Genomic DNA, 17709 nt, shown 5'->3' with positions numbered 1-17709 from the left:
AAGCTCTGGACAGCTAGATTCCTTTTAGTATAGCCCATATTCCCATCCATCAGGAATACTTATTGCTCTAAATTTAAAATCCATCCAGAATCCAATCATTTTTCACTGTCTTCACAGACATGCTTCTGATCTCAATCTTTTTCTCCTTTTTTTTTTTCTGAGACAGGGTCTTGCTCTGGCATCCAGTCTGGAGTGCAGTGGTGCGAACTCAGATCACTGCAACCTAAGCCTCTTGGGCTCAATTGATCCTTCTACCTCTACCTCCCAAGTAGCTTGGACTACAGGCATACATCACCATGCCTGGCTAGTTTTTGTATTGTTTATAGAGATGAGGTTTCACCACGTTGGCCAGGCTGATCAACTCAGACTCCTAGGCTCAAGCTATCCGTCCCCCTCAGCCTCCCAAAGTGCTGGGAGTACAGACGTGAGCCACCCCACCCAGTTCCAATTTCTTAAACAAAAACCCTGGTCATGTTTCAGAAACTGAAATGTCTGGAGGGTTTTATTAAAGTAATATTGCAGGCCAGGTGCAGTGCTCATGCCTATAATCCCAGCACTTCTGGAGGCCAAGGCACGCAGATCACCTGAGGTCAGTAGTTTGAGACCAGCCTGGCCAACATGGTAAAACTCTGTCTCTACCAAAAACACAAAAATTAACCAGGTATGGTGGCATACACCTGTAACTCCAGCTACTTGGGAGGCTGAGGCAGAAGAATCACTTGAACCCAGGAAGCAGAGGTGCAGTCAGCCAAGATCACACCACTGCACTCCAGACTGGGCAACACAGCGAGACTCCGTCTCAAAAAAAATTAAATAAATAAAGTAATAGTATATAAAATTATTCCCAACAAGGAGGGGGACAGCAACAAAATGCATTAAGTATATTAAAATTCTGGCCGGGCGTGGTGGCTCACGCCTGTAATTCCAGCACTTTGGGAGGCCGAGGTGGGTGGATCACGAGGTCAAGAGATCGAGGCCATCCTGGTCAACATGGTGAAACCCCGTCTTCACTAAAAATACAAAAAAATTAGCTGGGCACGGTGGTGCGTGCCTATAATCCCAGCTACTCAGGAGGCTGAGGCAAGAGAATTGCCTGAACCCAGGAGGCGGAGGTTGCGGTGAGCCGAGATCGCGCCATTGCACTCCAGCCTGGGTAACAAGAGCGAAACTCCGTCTCAAAAAAAAAAAAAAAATTCTGCAGAAAAATGTATAACAGTCACAATAAATGTGATTAAAACTCCAGAGTCTCAGTTCAATTCTGCCACAAGAAGAGTTCAGGTTAGGCTGCTTAAAGGAGTTTTATTGTTGTTGTTGTTGTTGTTGTTGTTTAAACCTGTTGGGTTTTGAGATTGCAATTTAAGTGACCATGGTCTCTTCCCTGGCCTCCCAACAGTCTCCTAACTGGTATCCCATTCCTGCTTCTACCCTTGGCCCTCTATAGTCTATTCTTAACATTATAACAGATGTATTCTTTTGTTGACATCAGCTAATTTTTTTGTATTTTTAGTAGAGACAGGGTTTTGCCTTGTTGGCCAGTCTGGTCTTGAACTCTTGACCTTAAGTGATCCTCCTGCCTTGGTCTCCCAAAGTGCTGGGATTACAGATGTGAAATATCATGCCCAGCCAGTTTACTTTTCACAATAAGTTTAATATGCCTTATTTTTGTAAAAGTCATTTATTTTGTAAAATTTTTTTTGCTAAATTCAGTATCTGATTACATTTTTTTTTGTTTTTCTAGGTAAATTTACAAACACTCAACTGTACAAATCTTAAGTTACTTAATCTTAAGTATGCCCATTGATAAGTCTGATAAGTACATATACTCAGATAACCCAAATCTCTATCAAAATACAGAACATGTCCATCAATCCAGAAAGTTCTACCATGTCCTTTCTTGGTAAATCCAACAAACCACTATCTTCCTGCCCCAAGCAAATAGTATTCTAATTATGTTGCCACAGACTACTTTTACTTCCTCAAAACTTAATATGAATGGAACCATACAAATATAAACCTTTTAACACAGGCTTCTTCAATTCAGCATATTTGTGAGATTAATCCATGTTATTGCAGGTAACAATAGCAGTATGAATATACCCCACTTAATTTACTCTTTCTCCATTTCCATTTTTCAGCTATTAACATTCCTGTAACCGTCTTTTGACAAGCTATGTTTCATTTGTCTTCGGTAATTCCCTAAAAGTGTAGAATTACTTGGTTACAGGGTAGATACATAATAAGAAGCTACCAGACCTTTTTCTAAAGTGATTATACCATGTTACACTCCCATTAATAAGAAAGTTCCAAGTGCTCTACATTCATGCCAATATATATCAGTTTTTTATATTTTAGTCATTTTACATTTTAGCCATTTAGGTATACAGAGGTATCTCATTGTGGCTTTAATCATTTTCCTAATGACTGATGATGTTGAGTATCTTTTCATGTGCTTATTAACCATCAGTATATACTCCTTGTGAAGTATCTTAAAATTTTTTTACCTTTTTAAGAATTGGGCTATCTTCTTACTATTGAATTGTAAGAGTTCTTCATAATCTTCTAAATACAAGTCTTTTGTCAAATATGTTTTGTAAATACGTTCTTCTAATCTGTGGCTTGCCTACTGAAGTTATTAGTGGTATCTTTTTTTTTGGTGGCGGGGAGGGGATGGAGTCTTGTTCTGTTGCTCTTGCTGGAGTGCAGTGGCACGATCTCGGCCCACTGCAACCTCCACCTCCTGGGTTCAAGTGATTCTCCTGCCTCAGCCTCTTGAGTAGTTGGGATTCCAGGTGCACACCACCATGCCCAGCTAATTTTTGTATTTTTAATAGAGACGGGGGTTTCACCATATTGGTCAGGCTGGTCTTGAACTCCTGACCTCAGGTGATCCACCTGCCTCAGCCTCCCAAAGTGCTGGGATTACAGGTGTGAGCCACCACACCTGGCCAGTGGTACCTTTTGATGAGTGAAACTTTTACATTTTGATGAAGGTCCACCTGCTCATTTCTTTTTAATGGTTAATACCTTCATTATCTTGTCTAAGAAACACTTTACCCACCCCAAGGATCATATTTTCATATATTTCCTTTCTAGAAGTTTTATGGTTTTAGCTTTTGGGTTTAGACCTATGATCTGATCATTTCACATTAATTTTGAGGTAATGTGAGATGAAATTAAGCTTCATTTTTTTTTTTTTCATATGGACATCCACTTGTTTCAATACCATTTACTGAAAACATTGTCCTTCCCCTAACAGATTTTTTGAAATCTTTCTGGGCTCTCTGTTGCATCCAATTGATCTATTTTTTCTGCCATATGCAAGCACCACACTGTCATGATTCCACGCTTTATAAGTTGGATTGTACAGTCCTTTAACTTTGTTATTTTCCAAGATTGCTTTAGATATTCTAGATTCTTACAGTTCAATTTGAATTTTTAAATCCAATTATTAATTTTTACCCAAAAAAAGCCTGCTGGGATCATAGATCAATTTGGAAAGAAGTTATATCTCAAAATGTCAAGTCTTACGATGCATGAACAGAGCATTTCTCCATTTACCTAGTTCATTAATTACTCTAAGCAATGTTGTATCATTTTTAACCAAAACATCTTGCACTTCTTTTATTGAGCTTATCCCCAAGTAGATTTTTAAAGCTATTTTAAGTAAAAATTTTTATTTCATTTTACAATTGCTTGCATGTATATAGAAATGTAATTAATTTTTATACTGACCATGTATCCTCTACTTTGGTAAATTCATTATTAATCATAACCGTTTTGTATATTCCTTAAGATTTTTCTATATGAACAATTATATCTTCTATCAATAGAGTTTTACTTGTTTCTATTTTCTAGAATTTTCTATAAGATGTTAAAAAGAAGTGGTAGACAACCTTCCCTTGTTTCTCATCTGATCTTAACAGAAAAGCATTTAACAATTTAACATTTTGAATATTTAATATTATATTAGTAATAGGTTTTTCATGGATAACTTGTATCAGGTTGATCAAGTTCTCTTCTATTCCTAATTTGTTCATAGTCTTTATCACAAATGGGTATATGGATTATGTCAAATACTTTCTCGGCATCTACTGAAATGCTCACATAGTTTTTCTCTTCTATTAATGTGGCAAATTACAGTGATTGATTTTCTAAGATTAAACTAATTTTGCATTTCTGAGTTAAACTCAACTTTTTTTTTTTTTTTTTTTTTTTGAGAGGGAGTCTTGCTCCATCACCCAGGCTAGAGTGCAGAGGCACAATCTCCACTCACTGCAACCTCTGATCCTAGGTTCAACTGATTCTCCTGCCTCGCCTACCAAGTAGTTGGGATTACAGGTGTGTGCCACCATTCTTGGCTAATTTTTCTATTTTTTAGTAGAGACAGGGTTTCATCATGTTAGCCAGACTGGTCTTGAACTCCTGACCTCAGGAGATCCACCCACCTTGGCCTCTCAAAGTGCTGGGATTACAGGTGTGAGCCACCATGCCTGGGCCAACTTCATCAAATACATTGCTAGATTCTATTTGCTAATATCTTATTAATAATTTTTGTACCCATTTTCATAAGGGGTAATAATCTCTAATTTTCTTATAATGTCTTTGTCATATTCTTGTATCACAATTATGCTGGTCTCCTAAAGCTGACTGAGACCTGTTCTTTACTCCTCTATTTCCTGAAAGAATTTGTGTAAGACGGGTGTTATTTCTTCCTTAAATATTAATAGTTTTCACTAATAAAAGTATCTAGGCCTAGAAACTTTTATTTAGGATATTTGCCTGTATGTTAATAAGTAAGATGGGCCAATATGCTTTCTCTTCTTAAATTGTTCTTGTCCAGTTTTGGCATCATATTATTCTCATTGCTAAGGTTTCAATGTTTGTGTCCCATCCAAAATTCACATTGGACTTTAAACTCCAGTGTGATAGTATTAAGAGGTGGGGCCTATAGAATATGATTAGGTCATAAGGCCTCCTCTCTTGCCAATGGGATTAAAGCCTTCATAAGGCTTTAAGCCAAGGCATGGTGATGTATACCTGTAGTCCCAGCTACTCAAGAGACTGAGGCAGGAGAACTGCTTATGCCTAGGAGTCTGAGGCCAGCTTGGCCAACAGAGCAAGACTCCATCTCAAAAAAAAAAAAAAAAAAATTTTTTTTTTAAAGAGGCTTCACACAGCTTTCAGCCCTTTTTGCCTTTCCATTCTCGACCACGAGAGAAAACAGCAACAAGGGGCTCACCAGACAAATGCCAGCACCTTGATCTTGGACTTCTTAGTCTCCAGAACTGTGAGAAAATAAATGTCTGTTCTTTATAAATTACCCAACCTGTGGTATTTTTTTATGCAGCATGAACAGACAAAGACATTCATAAAATGTACTAAGGTAATATATTCTCTTTTTCTACTTTCTGAAACAATCTATATAAAACTGGAAATATTTGTTCTTTGAATCTATGTGACAGTTCTGAATTCTTGAATAGTTTAAATGGGTAACATGGTAGACTACAGTTTTGGCTAACAATAATAAAATTTCCTAAAATATGTGTATTTCACTCTCTGTATCTCTTAGGCACAGAAACGCATCTGCGGAAAGTCATCTCTCCTGCCTTCCTTACACCTATACAAAAGCCTTCATTTGATGCCCAAGACTCCAGATCAGTACATTCTGTACCAACTAAGGCACAGTGGAATGAGAAGTGGCCTCCAACCACATAAAGGTAGTCCAAGGAGCAATGATTTCCCAATCCTCCTTTTCCCAAGGAATAGTCACAGCAGGTTGGGGACAAAGCTACACAATCAGGAAGCCTGGCTGAGGTAAGAACACTCCCATTTAGACAGATAACCATAAATTATTTTACTCATAACCTTCTAGCAACGAGGCTAGTAATATCTGACAATACATTACGATAGCAGGTGGAGCCCATTCCATTCAGCCTTCTCTGATCTACTAGTTATCTCTTGATTCTTCTTGTTCTTAATGATCTTCCTGATTAGCATTCTCAACACATTCAAATCTATTCCAGCTTGAGATAAGGAAATAAATTCCCTTAATAACTACACATCCCTCTTCAACAAGCCTTATCTATTTTATTTCCCTTCACAACCACACTTCTTGAACGAGTTATTTACATCCAATGTATCTAATTTCTCACTTCCTACTTATTCTTCAACATTCTAAAAATATCCCCAGACCTTACCACCCCATTTAAACCATTCTTGCCACATTGCCAGTGGTGTATGTGTAATGAAGTTTCACTGCATTTTTAGTCCACCCACCTTTTTTGGCTCCACTGCTCAGCAGCACCTGATAGTGCCATTTATTTTTCCGTCCTGGAAGACTTTTCTTGCCATGAAGCCACATCTCTTGTTTTTCCTCTTATCTCTGCCAAACACCATTTAAACATCTTTCCAGGCTCATCCTTCATCACCTTAGACCCTTAAATGTCAACTATCCTTAAAGTTCTGCTTGTTTACTCTCCTTTCTCTATATATTTTACAGATGAATCTCAAACTTGTACCTCTATCCCGTATCTTTTTGCTGACCTCTATAGTTGTACATACAACTACCCTGTCCTTAATACATCTAAAACTCAACTTACCTTTCTACTTAGTCTCGCTCCTTTTCTGTTTTCTATTTTGATGATGGTACTACCAAACCCAGGATCGTTCTTAATTTTTCACTCTCACTCTCCACATCCATTATTCATCTAGCTCTGCCAATTCTACTTCCAAAATACCTACCTTTAATCTGTCAATCCACTTCTACTTCCCCTGGCACAAGCCACCATCATCCTATGACATCCTCCTAATTGGTCTCCCTTTCATTCAGTTTTGTCACCCTTGATTAATGTTGTAACACTGTAAATATCATAAGTAGTATCTGTTTTCTAAGTGATAACCCATGTGGGTTGAATAAAATAAATACTGAAGTCAAATTAAATTTTTTAAATGGGTCCTTTCTCTCTTATAATTCTGCAATGGATAAAGTCTAATATCCTTTCTGTAGTCTACAGGGCCCTACCTGGCTCCCACTGCCTCTCTCCTCAGCATCATCTGCACAATTCTCCGATCTTATTGGAGTTTTGGACTCAAACCTGTCATGCTTTCTCTCACCTTCAGGTCTTCACACTTACGTTCTCTTGGCCTGGATTACTTTTCCTTATCTCTTTTTATATATTCCTGGACTTAAATTTAAACTTCATTTCCTCTGGCAAGTTTTTCTTTTTTTTTTTTTTTTTTTTTTTTTTTTTGAGACGGAGTTTTGCTCTTGTTACCCAGGCTGGAGTGCAATGGCGCGATCTCGGCTCACCGCAACCTCCGCCTCCTGGGTTCAGGCAATTCTCCTGCCTCAGCCTCCTGAGTAGCTGGGATTACAGGCACGTGCCACCATGCCCAGCTAATTTTTCATATTTTTAGTAGAGACAGGGTTTCACCATGTTGACCAGGATGGTCTCAATCTCTCGACCTCGTGATCCACCCGCCTCGGCCTCCCAAAGTGCTGGGATTACAGGCGTGAGCCACCGCACCCGGCCTCTGGCAAGTTTTTCTAATCAGTTTCCCTAGCCTCCTTCCATATATTACCCAAATATTACTTTAATTCTTTAATCAAACCTACTTTACTCATTATTATAATTATTTGCTAAAGTATCTGTTTTCCATGACTGTTAGCTTCAGGGGAGTAGGAATTAGTCTTGCTCACAAGGATACTCCTGGCACCCAGCAGAATACCTAGCCTAGTAGGCACCAAATGAATAACGGATGAATAAACCTATGACTCAATCAACTTAGTAAATGGTTCATACTATTATTGTTAATATCATTGTAAGGCACACAATAGGGTCCTGTCTACCAGTTTGGAGCTGCATTGATGAAAACTATCAATTGCAATAATTTCAGCAAGAAGCTTTACTGGGGGGAAGAATATGCTCTATTATCACATATTATTTACTGACAATATCCTGGCTGGCAGTCACTCCATAGAGAGTCAGAATGCTTTAAGAAGAGAAAAATATTACCCAGAAGAAAATCTATGCTAATACCATTTACTAACTATTCTTAAAAGGCCCATTATTTCCAAATACAAACTCCTTTTCAGCTCTGGCAGCAAATAAATCTGCTGCACAAAATTATGCCTTTCCCATGTAGCAAATTCACCTTTACTACTGTTTTGGATGTTATGGTATTTTATCTCCACTTACTCACACTTGAGCATGAGTCTACCTACAGGTTCAAGACCAAGGGGGAAACCAGTATATATATGCATGTAGCTATGATACTCCAATGAAATCTTAACGTATTTTACTTTTTTTTTTTTTTTTTGAGACAGAGTTTCGCACCATCACCAGGCGCCAGGCTGGAGTGCAGTGGTGCAATCACTGGAGTGCAGTGACCACAATCTCGGCTCACTGCAACTTTCGCCTCCCGGGTTCAAGCAATTCTCCTGCCTCAAACTCCCGAGTAGCTGGGACTACAGGCGTGTGCCACCACACCCAGCTAATTTTTGTATTTTTAGTGGAGACAAGGTTTCACCATGTTGGTCAGGATGGTCTCGATCTCTTGACCTTGTGATCCACCCACCTCAGCCTCCCAAAGTGCTGGGATTACAGGCATGAGCCACTGCTCGCAGCCGTATTTTACTTTTCTTAATCATTTGCTTGTTCCTTGTCCCTTGTTCCATTAAGTTCCCATGGCATCACCCTAAAAACTGGTAACAATGAAGTATTTATGCTTTACAATAATATTAAGAAATGTGGGAAAGAACACAAATTTTTTTTTATTTTTTTGAGACAGAGTCTCACTCTCACCCAGGCTGGTGTGCAGAGGTGCCATCTTGGTTTGCTGCAACCTCCACGTTCCAGGTTCAAGTGATTCTCGTGCCTCAGCCTACTGAGTAGCTGGGGCTACAGGCCTGCTTCACCACACCCAGCTAATTTTTGTATTTTTAGTAGAGATAGGACTTTACCCTGTTTGCCAGCCTAGTTTCAAACTCCTGACCTCAAGTGATCTGCCCACCTCAGACTCTCAAAGTGCCGGATTCCAAGTGTGAGCCACCATGCCTAGCCAAGAACATAAAATTTAAAATTTGGAAAACTAGATTTCTGTCATGGCTCAAAAACACATAACTGTGTGACCTGGGATTTCATCTACCTCAAAGGCTTAGATAGAGCAGTTGTAAAGGTCAAATAAAGTAATGTGTATGAAAGTAGGCCAGTCACAGTGGCTCACACCTGTAATCCCAGCACTTTGGGATGCTGAGGCGGGAGGACTGCTTGAGCTCAGGCATTCAAGACCAGACTGGGAAACATGGTGAAACCCCATCTCTACAAAACTACAAAAATTAGCTGGGCATACTGGCATATGCCAGCGGTTCCAGCTACTTGGGAGGCTGAGGTGGGAGGATCACTAGAGCTCAAGAGGCAGAGGCTGCAGTGAGCCAAGATCACATCATTGCACTCCAGCCTGGGCAACAGAAAGAGACTGTCTCAAGAAGAAAAAACAAAAACAAACAAAAAAACCTTTTTTTCTATAAATAATGTGTTATTCTCATTTGAGTTTGATGAACAGCTTGATGATATTAACAGGATATTTCTACATGGTATAAAGAATCTAGGACTCAGCCAGAAAAAGATATAAACACAATTCTGCTACTTACTTCCTTATAAAATCTTTGTCAGTCATTAAACTTTTCTAAACCTCATTACTCTTACCTGCTCATCTGAGATAAAAATACCTAGTCTGCCTTTCTCACAGAAGTTATTCCCAGGCATGAATTTTTAAAAATACACTTCAAAGTTTAAAGACAGACACTTTGGATTAATAACAATACATTGGCCAGGTATGGCGTCTCACACCTGTAATCCCAGCACTTTGGGAGGCCAAGGCAGGAGGATCACTTGAGTTCAGGAGTTCAAGACCAGCCTGAGCACCACAGTGAGACCTCATCTCTAATTAAAAAGTTCAAAAAGATTAGCCAGGAGTGATAGTACACACCTGCAGTTCCAACCATTCAGGGGGCTGAGGTGGGAGGATCACTTGAGACCGGAGGTGTAAATAGGTTGCAGTGAGCCAAGATCGTGTCACTGCACTCCAGCCTGGGTGACAGAGCAAGACTCTGTCTCAAAAAATATATGAAGAAGAAATTACACTTTTCTAATCTAACCCACCAAAGCTCTAAAGCTAAGTGATAAGATGCTATTCTCTAAAAACTAACCCCACCCCCAATACTCCATTCCCATCACTCCACCCCAAATATTCAATGTATATTGTTTTAACAGTCTCTAAAATTTCATTATTACCATTTGGATCCCTCAAATCTATACACTTTGATACTTTCTGCCAAAGATCATATTTCCCAAAGAGCTTTAGTAATGTTTGACTATATTGAACAATATAAGATATTAAACTATAATTTGAAGTTACAAAGAAAGCTGTACATACTAAATCCTAGAGAAATAACCAGTCACTCTCTTTCACTTGACCACAAAGCAAACTTCTAAAGGCATTACATAAAACAAGAAATGGGGCCATTCATAGCTGGATGCAGTGGCTCACACCTGTAACTCCAACACTTTGGGAGACTGAGGCAAGCGGATCACCTGAGGTCGGGAGTTCAAGACCAGCCTGACCAACATGGAAAAACCCTGTCTCTACTGAAAATACAAAAATTAGCCAGGCATGGTGGTGCATGCCTATAATCCCAGCTACCCAAGAGGCTGAGGCAGGAAAATTGCTTGAACCCAGGAGGTTGCAGTGAGCCAAAATCACGCCATTGCACTCCAGTGTAGGCAACAAACACAAAACTGCATCTTAAAAAAACAAAACAAAACAAAAAACACAAAATGCTGCCATTCACACAGATGGGGAATCACTGCCTATATGTACAACTCATTATTCACAATGACTAAAGCCATAAAATATTTCCAACGAAAAAACAAAGGCCAAGTGTCCAAACTGCTACCCCCACAAGTAAATATGCAAGCCAACAGTCACAAGGCTGGTCCTTGTCCTTTATGTCAACAGTCACCAGCATGGGGATGACTATGGGTCAAAGCTGTCTCTGCCTGAGACAGCTCCTTCCCTAGGACTCTGAATCTGGCTCACTTTCTATTGAATTCTCACACTATACATAATATATATTGATCCCCACTGCAGTAGCAGCACTCTTCCCAGAGAAGGAAATTACAAACTCTAAGAAACATAACCCAATAATCCACTCCATTGGAAGTGGATAGAGAACTGGGTTTTGGAGACAATAACTTTTCAATTAACATTTAAAATCAAGGAGGCAAGATGCAGTGGCTCAAGCCTGTAATCCCAATACTTTGGAGGCCATGGCAGGAGGTTCACTTGAGCCCAGAGTTTGAGACCAGCCTAGGTAACATGGTGAGAATTTGCCTTTAAAAAAAAAAAAAAGAAGGAGGAGGAAAAAAAGGTATTCTCTACCACTAAAAGATTATATAACTCATAATTAAACCCACTTAGTGTAACTAATATAAATAACACTGCTTGGGGTGACGGTAAGAGTGGTGAACATTCTAGGACCTACTCAGAATCCATTACTGATGATAACACCGTTTTCAAAGGTATAAATTACAACAGTGAAAGAAGGCAAAACAGGAAACGAAACACTGATTATTCATTACAAAGTTATTCTCCTTATAGGGTTAAAACAGAACTTTCTTATGATGCTGGCTCAGGTAAACTGGGTCACCTCTGGTTGCTGTGAATTTCATGGTTTTGTTGCTGTTATTTTTTAAACTGGGCTGTTTCAGCTCAGTTTGATTACACGGCCAAATAAGTTTGGGGAGATAATATGAGATAAGGAGTACTTGTAGTATTTAGGAGGGGGTTAAAAAGTTTGAATTTGTTCTAACACACCAGTAGAAATAGTAAAAGAAAATAAGAAAACAAAAAACTCTACCAATATTTTTAAAGGGTAAAAAAAGTAAGGCATGGATATGTAGGACATGGAACACAAAAAATAGTATGGCAGAAACAAGTCCAAATATATCATTAATCATAATAAAGGTAAAGAGACAAATTCATCATTATAAACAGGACTTTTTTTTTTTTTTTAAGAAAACCTACTATATGCCATTTGTAAAATATACCAAAAGGAAATTGATATGAAAAGGTTGAAATAAAGGCATAGTTGGTTTCTAGAAAAACTAACAACAAAAGTCTTCAACTGAATTTTTGTTGTTGTTGTTGTTATTTTCATTTTTTTGAGGCAAGGTCTTGCTGTCACCCAGGCTGGAATACAGAAGCACAATCATGGCTCACAGCAGCCTCAACCTCCTAGACTCAAGTGATCCTACCACTTCAGCTTCCCAAATAGCTGGAACTACGGGTGTGTACCACCACGCCTAGCTAATTAAAAAAAACTTTTTTGTAGAGACATCTCACCATACTGCCCAAGCTGGTCTCCAACTCCTGGGCTCAAGTGATTTACTCACCTGGAACGCCCAAAGTGCTGAGATTATAGGTATGAGCCACTGTACCCAGCGTTCCACTGATATTTGATCATGAAAAAAAAAGAGTCTTAATACCCAATATTAGAAATCCAAAGAGGAATAGAACAAATTCAGCAAAGATTTAAAATACATATATAAACAAATTGTTCTCAATAAATAACAAAATAACACAAAATGGACAAACTCTTAAAAATATATACCTCACCAAATACAAGATAAAAAATAGAAAATTACATTACATACATGAGCATTTTATAAAACTGAATCATACATTATTCCTGAGTTGGGTTTACCTACAATATGGGAAAGTGGTTACATAATAAAAAATTCATAAATGTCACATGCCTCAAATAAATTAATTGAGAAAAAATAAAACAATATCAGATGATATAGAAAGGCACATCAAATAGGTATAAAAAGAATCAAAGGCCAGGCGCACTGACTCATGCCTGTAATCCTAGCACTTTGGGAGGCCAAGGTGGGTGGATCACCTGGGGTCAGGAGTTCGAGACCAGCCTGGCCAACATGGCAAAAGCCCATCTCTACCAAAAATACAAAAATTAGCAAAGCGTGGTGGCGGGCACCTGCAATCCCAGCTACTCAGGAGGCTGAACCTGGAGAATTGCTTGAACCCAGGAGGCGGAGGTTGCAGTAAGCCGAGATCACACCATTACACTCCAGCCTGGGCGACAAGAGAGAAACTGTCTCAAAAAAAAAAAAAAAAAAAAAGTGGAGTGAGGGGTAACAAGATGGTGACTGAGACAGTGGAGCTCCATAAGCTGAAGCTTGCTAAACTAAAGCAAGAATGTCTTGCTCGTGGTTTGCAGACTAAGGGAATAAAGCAAGATTTTATCCATAGACTCCAGGCATATCTTGAAGAACATGCTGAAGAAGAGGCAAATGAAGAAGATTACTGGGAGATGAAACAGAGGAAGCAGAAACAAAGCCTATAGAGCTCCCTGTCAAAGAGGAAGAACCTCTTGAAAAAACTGTTGATGTGGCAGCAGAGAAGTAGTGAAAATTACATCTGAAATACCACAGACTGAAAGAATGCAGAAGAAAGCCAAACGATTCAATGTACCTGTGAACTTGGAGAGTAAGAAAGCTGCTCAGGCAGCTAGGTTTGGGATTTCTTCAGTTCCAACAAAAGGTCTGTCATCTGATAACAAACCTATGGTTAACTTGGATAAGCTGAAGGAAAGAGCTCAAAGATTTGGTTTGAATGTCTCTTCAATCTCCAGAAAGTCTGAAGATGATGAGAAACTAAAAAAGAGGAAAGAACAATTTGGAATTGTCACAAGTTCAGCTGGAACTAGAACCACAGAGGATACAGAGGTAAAGAAGAGGAAAAGAGCAGAGCACTTTGGGATTGCCTGATGAAAAGTTCTTGTTACTTTCAGTTCTCCAGTGTTTTCCATTTCTCTGATTCTTCTTGGTCACATATATACCTAAATGCACAGTCATGTGCCTACATCCTGCCTCGCAATGAGGGAGCACGTACCCCGGGTACATCCGTGAACTGCAGCAGCCGTTTGACTTATTGCTGTTTCACCTTTAAGGTTGTGTGTTCCTGTTTTTGATTACGTTGCTTAATAAAATATATATATGAAGGCCGGGCGCAGTGGCTCAAGCCTGTAATCCCAGCACTTTGGGAGGCCGAGGCGGGTGGATCACAAGGTCAAGAGATCGAGACCATCCTGGTCAACATGGTGAAACCCCGTCTCTACTAAAAATACAAAAAATTAGCTGGGCATGGTGGTGCGTGCCTGTAATCCCAGCTACTCAGGAGGCTGAGGCAGGAGAATTGCCTGAACCCAGGAGGCGGAGGTTGCGGTGAGCCGAGATCGTGCCATTGCACTCCAGCCTGGGTAACAAGAGTGAAACTCCGTCTCAAAAAAAATAAATAAAGAAAACAAAATAAAATAAAATATATATATGAAAAAAGGGATCAAAGGAACAGAGATCTTCAAAACTTTAGAAAAAGGAAAGGATGAGAGCTTTAAAAAAAAAAAAAAAAAGGTAGAGGTCTTTAGATTGAGACATAAGTGTTGCAAACTCAAATGCTTTAATGGGCCAGTAAGATAATAGGCTGTACTTTATCAAATTTGAATAACTATCAATCGCAAAAGATACTATTACTTTATGTAACAGTAAGAAACTTTTTAAAATGCAAAACAAAAATAAGCCCTGCCAATTAAAGTATAACACACCATGAAGAGTTACCCCACTATTTCAAAGCTATTAAAAAGTAAAAAGATGTAAATCTTAGAATCGATGAAATTCAGTAAATATATAAAGCAGCAGAGAATAAAACAAAAGGGGACTGGTGGGGACTGTGTTGGTCAATTTTTCTTTAAATATCCAAAGGTGGCTAAATAAAATATATCTATAGGAAGTAGTCTGCAGACCACCAATTTGTAATCTAGGTTTACATAGAGACCACCAGAATTTAATTCAGAGTTGATCAAGGGATGTAACTGTAAATTACTATAAGATTTCTGAGTCAAACAATTCCCTCTACAGAATACCTGGAGCCTATAGGAATGTGTCGTTAAAAGAGACTCCAGACAGTCAAGAAATTCTAAAGATTTGAGGTTAGACTGATTATCCCTGTCTATTAAGATGCTGGAGTCATCCATAATGACTATAATATTTGAAAAATTAGGTACTTAGGTCTTAACTGCATGGGGATGATCAGAAGATTGATAGGAGGATAGAAATGTTCAGGAATGAGGGAATTTCAGAAAAAAATGACTAAAAAAAACAAAAAATGTACAAGACTGGTGTAGCTGCAACACAGAATAGAAATATATATAAGAGATAGGGCACAGAAGAGGGATGAGTGAGATAAATTACTTAACCTTCAAAGTCATCTAAATTATTGACTTGATGAAAATATCTTAATAAAAACTGAAGAGTACAAACTGAAATTTTTCCTTTATCAAACTTCCCACAGAAAAGAACAATTAAATGTAGAACAACAGAAGCAAATAATTAGGTTATATTTTTATCCATGTCATCATCCTTTTAAAAATGAAATTTCAAGAAATGTAATGTTTGAAATCTACGTGGCTCTTGAAGATTTTGTTTTTAAAGACTAAAAATTAACTGAATCACATTTTGTAAGGTGACGATAATTTGAGTCAAAATTTGCAAAATAAAAAAAGTCCCAAGAAGGCTTTCTGAATTATAATGCTTCCCAGCACGCATTATGTTGTCATATATCCTCCAAAATAATTTAGTGCCCCTGAACAATGACACTCTAAGTACTCTCATGTTTGAACAGCAAAGGCAAAAAGCAAGAAGGGATAGGCGGGTGCACAAAAACATTATACAATTTAGTTTTTGCCTGAAGGCAGTAATTTTATCAACGCAAAAAGTATTTTCAATTCAGAACCTGGGAAATTCCACTCTCTATACAATGAAGACTGATTATTACATCTGCTTTATGGGCAAATAATGCGGAAATGATAGCACTAAGAGAGTTGATAACAAAAATTTGCTTATGGTGACTAGTCCCTGACCTTTCAAAGTTAAAATAAAATCATCCCCCATAAAACTGATAAGGAAATAGGGCAAATATAAAAGCACCTCCTTCAATTCACAAGGAACTTCAATCTCAAATGCCTCTCCACGTATAGATGCTTCAAAAGTAGATGTAAGATGAAAGCCAATTTTTACCACAAAAAAAGACCCAACTTGAACAGCTTTTCAAGCAAAACAACATCAATTCCTACACCAAAGGAGCCTCCTCTAATGCAAAGAAAAGATGCTCACAGATAATCTCCCAGATGTCCTTTTACCATTAAGATGTAGGGATGTTGTAGCGTGTGACTGTGCAGCCTGAAACCACCACAGTTCTTTTTCTACCATATAGAAAGCAAGCTTGAGAATGAGGCCAAAACACAGAGGAAGACACAACAGCAATGAAGCTGAGCAAAGACACCAGATTACCCAACTCTGAAACTCATCCAACCTCTGGACTTCATTGTTGTGAGTCAGTACATTTACTTAATATTTAAACTACTCAGAATCAAAATTTTTGTTACTTATAGTTCAGAGTCCCCTAACTTATATACCTAGCCTGCCAATACACCTACTTGTCTGTCCTTGAGGAAGCTACTGAGTTTCATTTATCTGTAAAAATGGCCAATAAAAGTCCTCCATATCCTCCACTGCTATCACCCATCCAATCTGTTATTATTTCTTGCCTTTTTTAACCACAACAGTCTCATAGTTGGTCTTTTTGCTGCAGCCCCTGCGTCCACTGTCTACTCTCAATATACCAGTGGAGTACAGAAATGAAATAAAATTTGGCCATGGTTATATGACTAGAACATGGCAGAACTATAATTTGAACAAAATAGACAAAGTCTTTGTTCTCATGGAACTAGTTTTAAATGTACTATTTACTATTCTGCCACCTCCCAAGAAACTGCAGAGAAACTTGGAGGTATCAAAGTAGGCTATGTCTTAGCTAATTTTCTGGAAAAGTTTTAGAAAATCTATTTCACCAAAAAACAATTAGTGAGGCCAAATATTTATATGGATTTTCAACTTGAAATCTGAGGTTACCAAGTAGACTACCTTACTACCAAGCACACTTTACCTTTGTGTGTTTATTTATGTAAATCTATCAATAAAACTTACTTCTAAAGCTTTACATTATAATATAACCATTTAAAACCATCTAAACTGCTGCTTTTCAAGTATTAGCTCTGTTTTAGAATGTTCCAAAGCAATCTTCCGGAGAATGAACCTTAAAGTTTATTTTTTAAAAATAGGCTGGGTGCAATGGCTCAAGTCTGTAATCCCAGTACTTCAGGAGGTCTAGGTGGGCGGATTACCTGACTTCAGGAGATCAAGACCAAGCTGGCCAACGTGGTAAAACACCGTCTCTACTAAAAATACAAACATTACTCTGGTTGTGATGGCACACGCCTATAATCCCAGCTACTTGGGAGCCTGAGGCAGGGGAATCACTTGAACCCAGGAGGTGGAGGTTACAGTGAGCCAAGATCACACCACTGCACACACACTCCAGCCTGGGCAACATAGTCAGACTCCATCTCAAAAAAAAAGATAAAATAAATAGGGAGATAATTTTTTTAAGTATAAGTCTGTAGGAAAAGATCCTCTAGTGCTGTGTAATCTGGCAGTTTAGAGTTCCTGCTAGATAGAAACAAAGACTCAAGAGGAAGAACATCCATAAACAAGGTAGCAGATATTAGAGACT

General features: G+C 38.5%; 1 protein-coding gene and 1 pseudogene across 14 annotated transcripts in view; one reads left to right on the top strand and one right to left on the bottom strand.

Annotated features, from left to right (window-relative positions):
* MAST2 (microtubule associated serine/threonine kinase 2) overlaps positions 1–17709 on the bottom strand; it is a 229012-nt gene that overhangs the window by 133351 nt on the left and 77952 nt on the right. The gene's annotated exons all lie outside the window — the stretch shown is intronic.
* On the top strand, positions 13223–13850 carry LOC101051754 (SAP domain-containing ribonucleoprotein pseudogene; annotated as a pseudogene).

The sequence above is a fragment of the Saimiri boliviensis genome, chromosome 11, assembly GCF_048565385.1.
Source record: "Saimiri boliviensis isolate mSaiBol1 chromosome 11, mSaiBol1.pri, whole genome shotgun sequence".
Lineage (NCBI taxonomy): Eukaryota > Metazoa > Chordata > Mammalia > Primates > Cebidae > Saimiri > Saimiri boliviensis.
This window is presented reverse-complemented; position numbering and strand designations above follow the sequence as displayed.